The 13,386-nt window shown below is 42.5% G+C and overlaps 1 long non-coding RNA gene across 5 annotated transcripts in view; it reads left to right on the top strand.

The window, feature by feature from the left end:
• The first annotated feature begins 1,458 nt into the window (after positions 1–1,458).
• The window catches only part of LOC136015398 (uncharacterized), a 30,385-nt gene continuing 18,457 nt past the window's right edge, over positions 1,459–13,386 (top strand). For 3 of the 5 annotated variants that reach the window (XR_010613184.1, XR_010613183.1, XR_010613185.1), the window contains exons 1-2: positions 1,459–1,543; positions 1,815–1,887. This is a non-coding gene — a long non-coding RNA (uncharacterized LOC136015398). Of the gene's footprint in view, positions 1,544–1,814; positions 1,888–12,055; positions 12,187–13,386 lie in introns of all 5 variants that reach the window. The other 2 variants (XR_010613186.1, XR_010613187.1) reach the window with 1 other exon arrangement.

The following is a 13,386-nucleotide window of genomic DNA, read 5'->3' as shown; positions in this document are numbered from 1 at the left end:
TTCTGTAGTGCCCCCAGTGTTTCCTGGGCTCCAGGTTGCCCCTAGACAGTGATTTCCATCATTTAATTCAGCCCTTTAAAGCAATGTATCATTCACTCTGCAGCCAATGGATTTTAAGAAACTTAATTTGTGGGAAGACAGCCAGGACAACCATCTTTTCTTTAACAGATCATCCTGGAATGTTCTTGGGGTGGTCTTATTGAGATCTCATCATCCCTCCCCACAAGCTCCCAGCAACAGAGTATCATTAAGCTTCGCTATAGATTGCTTGCCTCACTTCCCAGAAAGGTAGGCAAGGCTGCAGAGACAAATGAATACATCCACAAACCTTTACATCCTTTCTCTGAGTGTATCCATGATCTTCCAGATGTGTAGCTGCATCCTGCACTTGTGGAAAAACACAGAGCACACCTAAAAGACACAAAACTATTCCACAGCTTTTCTTTCTTTTGGAGGAGCAGAAGGTAAAGAAAATCACAAAATATATACTACCCTATGCACATATACAGAAAGACATATACACACTGCAGAGAAGGATGGGAACAGTGTCACAGTTTCAGCATCTGGTGTGGCATCACATCTCATATAGAAGTGTGACTGTTTCTCAAAATTAAGGAAAATGGCCACAAGGGCATGTGTTCAGGGAGCTTTTTGTAAGTTATTCCAAAGGAATGCTGTCTATACACAGTACTTCTTACTTCCATGTAGGGCTCCCCTCAGGTACACAGCTAACTTCTGAGGTAGCTATTTCCATGTTTCAATAGTAGCAAGGAAGGGCAGCAAAGACAGTCGAACAATTTTAATGTATTCTTCTGCTAACAGAGTATCTCTCTGCTTTCCATTGCTAAACTATTCTCATCCTAATTACAGAGCCATAGCTTCCCAATCAAATCTCCTGAGAAATCCCTGGATCTCACCAGAAGTAAATATTAAGCATGAAAGTTCATCAATCCACATATTTGTAAAATCACATTTTAGGGAAAAGTGATTAAGTGATATTCCAAATGAGAGGCAAATGTCTGATACTGTTAACACAAACTGCAATCAGCTTCTTAATCTATGGGAAGACAGCCAGAACAGCCATTCTTTTCTTTAACAGCTTTCAAGATTAAGATGTTTCTGACCAAACCAATCCACTGATTGCAAAGGCGGTTTCCTCCAGAATCTGGCTAGCTGAATGTCCTGGGTTCAGCAGCAGCAGTTATTTTTCTCCTTCTTAGTAGCTAGCGCAGTACTATGTTTTTGATTTTTGGCCTGGGAACAGTGCTGATAACGCCGATGTTTTCAGTTGCTGCTCAAATATTTGGTCTGGCCAAGGACTTTCTGAGCCTCATGCTCTGCCAGAGAGGAGGGGAGGTCGGGAGGAAGCAGAAACAGGACACCTGACCCAAACTGACCAAAGAGGTGTTCCATACCACAGCACGTCATGCCCAGGATGTAACGGAGAGTTACCCGGAAGGGCTGGGACTGCAGGGTTGGAGGAGGTATCGGTCAGTGCTTGGCTGGGGGGAGTGGGGCGAGTTATCGCTCTGCTGCTGTTGAGGTGTTGTATACTTTCCCCTTGTTATTTCCTTTATCATTATTTTTACTGGTGGTAGCAGCAGTGGTTTGTGTTATACCTTAGTTACTAAACTGTTCTTATCTCAACCCGTGGGGGTTGCATTCTCTTTGATTCTCCTCTCTGTCCTTCCGGGAGCAGGGGGAGGGCAAGAAGCGGGGGGAGTGAGTGAACGAGGTTTGTGGTTGGGTTTAAAACACGACACTGAATTTTTTTAATACGTTTTTCTTATATTTTATTTTTCCTTTTGGAGCAGGCAGAGCTTCTGCATGAACAACAGATGCCTTCATTATAGGAAGCACACACCATGCAGTGGAGAGAACTACAAGGTGTTTTATCAACTATTTTCTATCCAAGTAGCTTTTGGATATGTTCCTTTGTTCCTATTTACGTCTCAGTTTTAATGACTATGGATGCTAAAAAGTCTCTGCCTTAAGCACTGTCATTTACAGTGACAAAATTAACTTTCAGACTTCTATCCAGCTCAAGAAAAAAAAGCTGATTTAACGCTCACTCTCATCTTTGTCCAATAGAGAAAATTAGCACATCTTTCTGGCTTCCTCTTAAGAAATTCAGTGCTTCCCTTCACTCCTCATTCACTCACCAGCAAACACATTTTTATTCCAGAGAGACAGGTATCGGGTGTCACTCAGCATCATGTTTCCTACCTGAGGCTACTTCTGCCACAGCACTACTGCACCATTCGCCTTCCTTGGGGGTGCAAAAAAAGCTCAGTGCTATCTTGGACTTGACTCTGCTGACTGGATCCCAAAGCATTGTTGCGTACTCTCTATGCAGAAGTCTCCTACTGAAGGCAGTTTACTATTTCAAAGTAAAGGGACATAGGTAAATCTGTTTACCAAAAAACACAAGAAGCGGTTATGAAATTTCTAAAATTACCTGCTAAAATCTATGGCTGAATAAGAGACTATTTCACACAATTAAAACTTTCAGATTTATCTGTGTGCTTGAAAGCAGGAATTAGAAAGGTCAGGTTAAACCACAGCTTCTCTGCATCAGTGCACTGCTGTTATTGCTGTATCATGGAGCTGAGAAAAGCTCTGCTGGTGAGACCCCCATCAGCCTGTCATGAGTGCCTTCAGACTAACGACTCAAAGCTCTTTCTAGTCCCCTGGTCAGACACCCACCTTTTTTTCAAACATGCTTGTGTCAGTTAGAGCAGCACTGACCTTCCCTTTCCCCCCCTCCACACGTACATCTTCTCACACACCTCAGTTCACTGATGTAGCACGCTCGACACAGGATCCAGGCAGGATGGTTAGGCAGATTTTAACCCCAAAATGAACTGTTGAAGTTCCAAAGAACTGGTCCAAATGAAAATACTTACGTTCAACAGTCATGTGGGAAGCCAAGCAAACAGCATCGACCTGCTCTGGCAAAATAAAAAAGTAATGGGAGTTTATTTGTATTATTAGGTCTGATGCTGTCTCTCCTGAGGGATTATACTTTAGGATAGAAAGAGCACGACTGGTTTTTATTTTATCTTACTGTACAAAACCCTCCAGACTATAAGAAAGAAATCAGTCCTTTATTTTTTCCCCCCAGTGTTGAATCTAATCCAAGCATAAGGAACAAGCAGGAATGTACACTATACGTCTTCTGATTGACTTTGAACTAAGGCTGTAGTTCTCAGGAATTTCCATGAAGTTCTATTAAACAGGCAGACAAGACAACTCTCAGAGCATCTTTGAAGAATTCTGGGTTCTTTTATTTTAAAATTTACAATTAATTTATTCAAAAGCCAATATGCTTACCAAGATAGGAAAGACATTTACATTAGTTTTAAAATAAATGAATCTCATCAAAACATCTGTACATACTGCTAAATTAATCTGTTGTGAAACTTCACTGAATTCACAGAGTTTTGATGGCATGACTGAATTTGGCACAAAATTTTTCTTCAATAATAGTAGAACTTGTGGAACTTATCATTTAAAAACAGACGATACTGGTAGAGTTGTGAATCCCCAAGTACTTTTATAAAACTAGACCTGGAAGTGACTCAGAGGATGAAGCTGATCTAACTCTTGTTAACATCTGACCCCCTTCCCCAAGGCTCCTTGTATAGTCAGTGGAGAGAATAGACATTTCTAGAGTAGGTGAGTTATATCCTGAACAAACCAATTCCTCTCAAGAGACTGTGGAGGGAACCTTTGGTGTCTAGTTCACTTTAAGAAGTTTATGTCTTGTAGACTCTCTAGGCCAGGTGAAGCCAGAAGGAAGTTCTACATCATCTACTCCTGAAAACCCTATGGCCTATTACTTCATCCTGTTGCTTCTAAATTATGCGTGGCTAAAGCACATTTCACTAGAGGCACTGAAGCATCAAGATTTGAAGACCTCAGTGGGTGGATTTGTTCCAATGGCTAACCCCCCTCCTAGGGCTCAGACTTCTAACATACCTGATCAGACAAAATTTAGGGGACAATATACCTGAACTATAAGTCATTTATGAGCACAGGCAGATAGATGCTCTATACAAAGGAAAAAAAAAAAATAAGTGCTTTAAATGTCACTGAAAATGTCCCTTCCAGAGGGACATCTAATATTTCTCTTACCTCTTCTATACACATACACATGTGTGTGTAAAATGTAAGGCTACCTTACTGCATCAGACAAAAAGGTCTGTCTAGCCTGGTATCAGGTCTCTCAGTGTGACCAAAGAGAATGCCTAGGGAAATTAATAAGATCACGACAAGTATGTGTGATGTTTTCCAGGCATACTCTCCCTGATTCCTACTCCTTAAGATTCAGGGACTTCCTTAGTCAGACATTTTTCCTCTGATATGTGTAATCTCATTGGACCTGATGATATTTCTTACCTCAGGCTCCTTCACTGAGCATTCTTCATCTCCAGAACTTTCAGTATCTATAACATCTTGTGCTGAGGTGCTCTAGAGCCAACCTACATGTTAGGCAAAAAGTCAGATGCTGCTTTACTGATGTAGAACCTGGCACCTACCTGTTTCATTTAACTCCTTCTCATTCTTGTGTCAAGAACTGAAGAGCGGGTCCTTGTTCAGCCACCCAGTTCTGCTCAGGAGTTTAGAGACCTTCATGCTGTCCTCTGTCAATCACCTACTTTTCAGATGGAAGGAGACCCTTAATCAGTAGTTCTTTGAACGGAATTCCCTCTATATCTCTCACCACCTTTACCATCCCTGAACCTCTCAAAGCTCTACCCCATCAAAGCAGTCAGCAGTTCTTCTCTGGTGGGCTTCTCTACTCTGGAAATTATACTCAGAACTGACCAGTCAATACTGCAAACTCCTAATCTGGATGCAAATAGGAAGAGGAGAGAGGAAAGGAGCAGTCTTTCAAACCATCTTTCAAGGAAAAATATGCCACCCCTGTGAAGCTCAGGTTCTGAAGACCCAATGAGCCCTACTTAGCCCCAGCTGCAGCACAGAATTAGTCTTGATCAGAAAAACATGCCATTTTAATGGGTGTCAGTTTTGCTATGGAATAAACTTGGAATTGTGCTCCCCTTTTACTTCTTCAGTGTAATTAATAGTCTCCACAGATCCATATCATTTTAATGGACAGAATCGCTGTTCACATGCAGACTGTTCTGGTTCTGTTGCCAGCAACTAAAGTCTTGTTTCATTTCTGTTTAAACTCTGGTGAACATACCTTTGTACTTTCTGTTTTATTGTGCTAAGGCCTGCTCTGTCAGCCACTTGAATTCGGTCACACCATGGTAGTAACCAAGGCTTTGGTGTCTTGCCAAAGATAGCTACAAAGTCTGTCCTGCAAAACTGGCGAAGGCTAGACTCAAAAAGATTTGGTGACACCATCAAAGGGTTAATTCTGACATCCTATCATGCTCTTGCTGGAGAAACTATCTCACTCTGGGACTTTGGATCAATCTGCTGCCCACTGCCTTTGCAGCATGAGCAATTATAGGCCCAAATATTTCTTTTGCTCTTTTGACACTGCCCAAGGAATCATTTAATGAAGCCTTCATAGACCTGGGTGACTATTATAAGCAACTTTTCCATGGTTGCTTATTTGATTTCCCCTGCTTCGTTGCTGTTCCCACCTCTTTCTGCAAGTAGGCTAATGTATTTGATGCCTTCTGGCATAAATGCTCAGTGCAGCTGGGAATTCTGGCTGAACAGGAGCAGAAAGCAAATTCTAAATTGCTAATTACTTTCATCATGGCAAAGGGGACTCCTGGAGTTTTCCATAAATAGTTCTGGTCTGTGTGACCCAGTGAATGTCATTAAATCACGGAGGCTAGCACCTCAGCTCCTGAAGAGCTAGCAGCCTAATCCAAGATAAGACTTTAAGTCAGTGCAGAAAACCACATGGGAGGAAGGATGTGATAAATGCTCTATAGCTTCAGAAAAAGTTTATAAAGCCACAAATCCTTCCAAGTTTTACTTGCTTGCTTTTAGATGTAAATAAATGCAGGCATGTTCCCCTGACTATGAGAAACTGGTGCTTTTCCTCAGTAATGCAGTCAAAATGCATCGAAAGACAATCATGAAGAAAAGCAGCGGTGACTTCAGAGATTAACATGGGGAAGAGACTTTCATTTAAGGAAAGCAGAAATTGAAACGAAGAGATTGTTGCTCCGCTGGCAGAACAAGCAGCTAGTAAGTTATTTGAGCACAACCCCATGTGAGACACAAAGTAGCACAAAAAGTCAGCAAGATTTTAAACGAAGAAAGTAATTAAGCATCAGGAGCTGCTGTGTGCTTTTCTTCATTCTTGGTGGGGTTTTAATTTTTCACCACACTGAAGCTACGCTTTCCCCCTAATCTTTTGTTATTGGCGTTGCTGCTTGAGTTGCTGTGGGGAGTTGTCACCTCCCCTCCACCTCAGTGCCAGTCACTGCCTCAGAGGCTGTTAACACTCTCTACACGCACCACTGTGGATGCCCTCAATGCCTGAGCCAAACAGTGATTCACCAAGTAGCAGATCAGTCTTATAAAAGGTGATGGAAGAAAGTTCAACCCAATCCAGAACAATGGCGCTTGAACTCTCACCATGTTCAGGATTACTCTGTGTCCCCTCAGTGTAAACTCAGTCAGACCTAAAAGTGGCATCTCCTGAGACATCTCCTACCCAGGATGATGATTTCAGGAGTTGCTCAGCACAGATCTAGATCTAGGTCTCTAAGGCAGGACTGAACCACACAGTTTATCCAGTCCATTGGGTGTTCATTTTGAATATATACACTGGAAAAAAAATCACACTTAAGTCAAGTAGGGCTGTATTTGGTCTCACAGGTGGCTACACTTTCTGTGTAGTTGTTGCATGGCTAACAAAGTAGGGTCTTGGTTTTGCTGGGGCATCTGTATGTCATCATAAAAGAAGGAAACAGTCAGATGGCAACATTGCAAAGCTGTAAGTCCTAACAGAGGGGGACTGAAGCTTCTCTGTTTGTTTGTGATAAGTAGAGAAGGCTGTCCCCAGTCTGAACATGACATGCTTGCAACAAAAATTAGTCCCTGTGCCAGGTGATGGTAGGCTTTGGTTCAGAAAGGATGCTGGGAGGAGGCCTGGAAGCTAACTGGAAACAGCTCATGCATTAGCCATTTATGCATTCTTCTGCCAGGTAAGGTATTGCCTTTCGATTAATATTTATGAAGATGCTAGCCTATACAGAGGTATTTGATAGGTGAAACATGCCAAACAAATAACAGGTTACATTATACTTACAACTGAAATCTCTTTGTTCGTTGTTTTGGGGTTTTTTTAAGAAAGCTAATTAGACAACAACAGAACAGGAGACTGACATTTTGATGAGAGAGCAGAACTCAGGAAAGACAGCTTGTCTGGAAACCTGAGAGATGTGAGAAACCTGGTGACACGAACAACGTGAGACTTGGTGAAGCTGCCATAAGGCAAGTCTTGTTGTCAGAGGGGGGTTCTCTGCTTATCATTAATCATTTTTCCACAACAATCTCTGTCAGTTTATTAGATTCCATACCATAAAGCAGCCACTGCCACTGTCAGGGTTTAGCAGTACAGCAGAAGCTTTCACTGTGTGACCTTTCAGAGTGATGGGGAGGTTGGAAACATGACAAAGAGTTTAAAAAACCAAACAAATGTATTTTCTCACTAAATTCATTATTTGTATTTTCTATCCCCCTTTTTAAAAATTTCCAGTAGAAGGTTAAGTTATGACAAACACTGGTGGGACTTTTCTTTCTCAAATAAATCCTTTCTTTGAGTACATCATTAAAGGATGTGTTACTGTCAGGTCTGGTGAAACTGCAATTACAGTGAGTGCAATAAATAAAAGCATAATGGCTCCACTGCATAAATAATGGCTCATTATCCCAGTTTTATTGGTGTTTAGTTTGCTGAGCCAATAACTTGACCTGCATACCCAGAGAAACTCTTCTGATCTGAACAATTCCTGCTAGGTTAAGTGAAAGAAAAAAAAGGAAGAGCATTTGTAGGAGAGAGGACATTTGGTCACCCTAGTAGCCCCCGTGAATGGGCTTGCACCACTGCTCCCCAGATGAGGAGGTATGGCAGAATCACACCTTGCCATGATGCTTACCATGGGTGGTACCAGCACAGTAATCCACTGCCTTGACAGTGTGCACCCAGCCTGGGTAACCCCCAAAATCCCTGATGGGGTCAGTATGTGGGGGTAATGGTTTACATCTGGTCCTTCCAGACCTTGCCCTCCCAGCCTCTCTGGGATCCCTTTCACATTTCCGTTTGCTGAATCTTTCCCTCCTGGTCTCTTCGACACTTATTTCTGTTTCGGTACCCTTGAGTGAGATTATTAAGACATTAATGTTAATTTGAAACCTGCCAGCCACCTCAGGGCACCTCATTTCCACCTGCCTGCTGATTTCTACCGGGTGTGAGCTCCTGTCTTTGCACCAATGTACGTGCTGACACACACCAAACCAGTAAGTAGCAACAAAACCAATAGCAAAGCCAACAATCTGCAGAGAAGAGTGTGAGGATGAAGTTTCCTTACGCAACCTACTCACTTGCCTTGCTCTCTAGAGCAGGTATGATTTAGCCCTGTAAGGCAGGCAGGAACTGTGTTCTAAATTTTGGTCTCACTGCCCTCTTGGCATGGCATCAGACTCTAAAAAAGCTCACCATCGCTCTGCCTTTTGTCACTTGAATAATAACAACAAATGAAGTAGAAAACCCCAGCTCCCTGGAAAGTTTTGGCACTCAAGCAAGGAAGAATTGTGAAGTATTGATCCTCAATCAGAGATGCACTTGGATGACCAGAACAGATGATCACACAGGCTGCTTCTCACATCCGAGTTCATGCCGAGTGCTTCTTCACTGCAAATGCAGTCAGGGAAAGTCACAGCGCTGTTCACACCAACAAGGGGGACAAAACTGGGGTCCGGATGATTATTCATTACTCATTCAGGCAAATGTCTGCCTGATAGGGACATGTCTTTCAGCTCATCGCAAATGCAAGGCACTGAGTGGTAACAGATGCATCTGCGGGCTAGGCGTATAACCAGATTACCATGGTGTAATGAGTTATTGCTATGTCACCTGGGTCCTGATAACAGCCCGTGCCTGTGCTCCCTGTGGCAAATGGAGCACTTTGCATTTGCAGAAGTGCCTGTGTACGTTTTATCTGGACCAGCCGAGCACAGCAGCTCACACAGGTCACACACACTGGCACTCATAATGTCAGAATCTCCTTTGGCAGCTGACACTTTCCTACAGCTGGTACCTCTCCTTCTACGAGCACGCTTTCCTCTCTTGGTAAGCCTAGCTGCCCTGGGTGCCCCCTCAGGGTGCTCTGAAACCAAGCCATCAGCAGGATGACCCAGACTGACCCAGAAAATAGGCAAATAATATGAAGTTTTCTACCATTATTATGAATTTCTGATATTCTCTTCAAGTAATTGGTTTGAATTATGTTCAATAGTGCTGTAAACATGGCATTAGCACAGAACTGTGCTCAAGATGCTGGCTTTCTCTTGCGTACTGACACCCTGAGTGGTCTAGTATTTCTGAGCCTGACCTGAGTCCAATACAACCTGCCCTGGGCTAGGTTTCCTGCTCCAGCCATTTTCATGTGAAGTTCTTCATTGGGCTGTGTGCACCATACTCCACAACTCAAGTGACCGCATGGGTATTACGAGATTTGAATTATTGGAATGTGGCTCCTCATTGCCCCTTCCCGGGGCAGTAGCCCCATCTCCAGCCATTCTGGACACCTTCCAAACAATTCTCTCTGAAGCCTGGCAGGCTGGCTCTGTTCAGTGCACTTAGCAAGCACCCCTGTTCTGAGCATGGTTGTTAGCACTATGGAACTCACTCATACAGCCGGCTCCCTGACTTTCAGTCATTGCCATGGTGGGTGGCACAAAACCCTTTCTGGTTCCTATTTGGGTCCCAGGTGATGGCTTGCATCTTGGAGAAGCTGCATAGGAAGCATCACATTTTACCAAGCTCCCTCTTTCTTGCCTCCCACAGCATCCGGTTTCTTTTATTTTCATCCTATCTGTGTAATTGTGGGTTTACTTTCTGGAGCTGACTTTAGCTCAGTGGTGCTTGTTTTCCCTTATGATTGATGTTTAGAACTGAGGAGGTGCCAGTTCTTCCTTGGTGCAAAACAGCTGAGTTTAATACATTGCATTAATTTGCTTTCCAAGTAGTTACATTTGCTGTAGTTTCTTAAATCCCCTCTGTGTGACCCTAACTGGGTCTTTAATAAGGTATTGGTGAAATGCTTTTATGAACTCTGTGTAGTTTCTTTCATTTATGCTTCCATATTCACAGAGTCCCTGCATAAACAATCATCACCAGTGGTTTTTATGGAAGCTGAAATCATGAAATTACCCCAAACCTATCCATTACTCAGAACATTTAGTTTAGGTTCTGTTATCACAGATCTTGGTGAGTTTCTCACTGAATGCTGTAAACAATGGTGCAGAGAAAACATAATCCCTGTCCTTCTGTTACAGTCCTTGGCACTAGAAACCCCCTTTTTAACAGTCTGGGCTATGCCTGGTAAGTCATGAGCACACTGCAAATAATATATAAACAAATCATAAACATTAGGCTCCAATAACTTCCTTACTTTTGGGAGTGAATGCAATTTCAGGCAATTGCTGTGTTCCGTTGGGTTTTTCAGTGTTACTCATCTACAGCATTGCTTCGTGAGAAACTGAAGGTCTTGCCTTCAATATAAATATTCGATGGTGTTTTTTCTAGATGGAGGCCAAGGCACCAATTTACTAAGCTTTTTTTTGAATGGAAACACATGTAAGGAAAGAATGGGACTTCTGTTATCATTAAAGACTAAAAAAATCAGTGCTTATTTAACTGCTAATATATAATTCCATTATCATTTTTTGAATAGGGCATTACCAGTAATTGGTTTAAACTTTATAGCCACATCTATATCACATCCATTATCTATGCAGATTCAAAGGCGTAAAGACAAACAGAGCTAATTGAACACAGCCAGTCTCACGAACCAGGTTTGCAAGAATTAACCTAGTGGAAAACCTGGTTTGACTTTGTCAATTAACCTTCAATTGAACCTCCTTTCCTGGGACCTTAGTGTCCCAGTGCTGCGGCACAAGAAGCATACTTTATAGTATTTTTTATGCCTGAGCACTTGCTTAAAACTGAATAAAATACAAATAAAAATGGACAAGGCCTCAGGCATTCTATGTAATGAGTTAATATTTCTTACTGTAAAATGATTTAATGACTGATTACAATCCTTCTCAAACATATTTAAGTTCAGATTGCTGTCTTATGGAGGGGAATGTATGGGGGTGGGGATTGAACCAAGACTAGAGATTAGCAATCAAACCAAAAATCTAATGGAGGCTGGCAGTGACCAAGAGAGACAAGCAAATCGTTACTCCATTTTTGTTCCCAGAAACAAGCATCAGATGGTATCTGGATTCCCCTCTGAAGATGTCATTACATGTAAATATTAGTCATAGCTCCCTCTGGAGCTTTCTCGGTCCATCCATGAGCTTTCTTCTCAGAATGTAACCTTAACTGCAAGATTTTAAACTAATTTTATAAAATTAGTTTTAAAATCTTTATGGGGAATTGTCCTCCCTTTCTAATTGAGGATCCTTCAGACGACCCCACTACTTCTTTGACTGCTAGAAGAGACACAGGGCCCCGGAGCTGGGTTTTCTGGTCTGCAGCACCAGGGTTTCAGCACTCCATGTGTACAGTAATAATAACATATGGCAGTCACCAAGAGCTCCTACGTGGATGCTGGATGACATGCTTTATTTTGAAGAGATTTAAAAAGAATATTAAAAATGCCTCTTCTGCTGAAGTCCCCTGAAAGTTACCCTGACTTACAACCCGTTACTCTAGAGTACTCTTAGCATTACACATTTCTGTCTGAAATATGTGTTGCCTTTATTTTTAACTTTAATGACATGTAAAGCTAGGTATTTTTAGTATAGAGACTCTACACTACATATTAGTAGAGCTGTACTGATATCAGAGGTTTTGTTCCTGACTCATTCTCCTTGATTCCAGGAAAACACAATCCTTCCCTGAGAACATGGTTTTATTCCTGGCATTTGTTCCTCTGACTGACGAGGTGGAGGAGCACCGACCTGAAATCAGCCTCTCTTGAAATTCCATGTTAGGGATACTCCTTATTTCAGGTAAACTTCCCAGAGGAAAACGTCTTGGCAAAACTCTGGCAATGGGGCAGTTTTGTCTAAAGGGGCAGCAAGCCAGCAGCCATGGTCCCTTCTCACCCCAACAGCAGCTGGAGGAGCTCTAATTACGAATCACTAAATTATTTGATCTGATGTTTCGTCTCCTTTTGCTCTTTGCTTCAAAGAGTAGTTTCAAAAGGTTAAGAGAGAGAAAACAACAGACTAAAATCACACTTTGTTTTTTCATGAAACACAGCAGGCTCAGACGGGATCCAGTTCAGGCTGCCAGTCATAACAGTAGTAACAGAGCTTACTCAGTGCAGAATGGTGCAAAGGGTAAAACTTATGTCTTAACTAACTATGCCTCTGTGTTGCAGGTGGTTGAAAATTGCACAGCTAAGCACTTCCAAAGTGGGTTAGTGTGCAGACAGGGTGTCTTCAAAAACTGAATCCAGATGCCTATGTACGTCTTTAGATACTGATATCACTAATCAGTTTGCATCCATCACCATGAGGACATTTCCAGACACATGTGATCCAGAGATACCATAGCCAGTACAGCCTAGGTAGGATGCTGGCAGGAGAGAGCTTGGAAAATGGCTTAGTTTCCTCCCTTATGTCTTTGTCTTGTGTTGTTTAGAGAGTCGGGGAGGTTTTGTTTTTTTTTGCTCCTTCCCTGAATAACTAATGTGAAACTACTTTTTCTACAAGGCATTTTCTTTGCAGTTCCCCAAAATTATCTGACCTTAATGAGCTGCAATTGTGTCCCTGTTGTCACAGGGATCTTCCATTTATCCTCCGGGAACTTCCCTCTGCTAAGGTTTGGAAAGCTCTGCAGCAAAAATGAGAGCAATCTGAGAAGATGGAGGCATCTTACATAGCTGGAAGTATCAGGGCCATATCACAGCTGGAAGTGTTACATACTTTTCACTAATCCTAGTGTGTGGAGCTGTTGAAGTACACCATGGAGAGGCAGAGGAAAGCAAATGCTCTGTGAGCCATGTGAAGTTCAGTTCAGGCATTGCCAGCCCTTTGCTGCTCATGGGCCTCCCAATGGCAGTGGAGGGATTTATTGCCCAGCAAAAAATCAGTTGACAGGAGAGGACCTGGCCACAGAGGTAGCACAAGTTATGTGGGGCCAGTTACCCCCTAGAAGGAGAAAGCTCTGTAGGTCAGCAGCCACTGGTGCTTTCCAGGGTGAGG

Source organism: Lathamus discolor, chromosome 5 (genome assembly GCF_037157495.1).
Source record: "Lathamus discolor isolate bLatDis1 chromosome 5, bLatDis1.hap1, whole genome shotgun sequence".
Taxonomy (NCBI): domain Eukaryota; kingdom Metazoa; phylum Chordata; class Aves; order Psittaciformes; family Psittacidae; genus Lathamus; species Lathamus discolor.
Note: the sequence above shows the minus strand (reverse complement) of the source record. Positions and strands in the feature narration are given on the sequence as shown.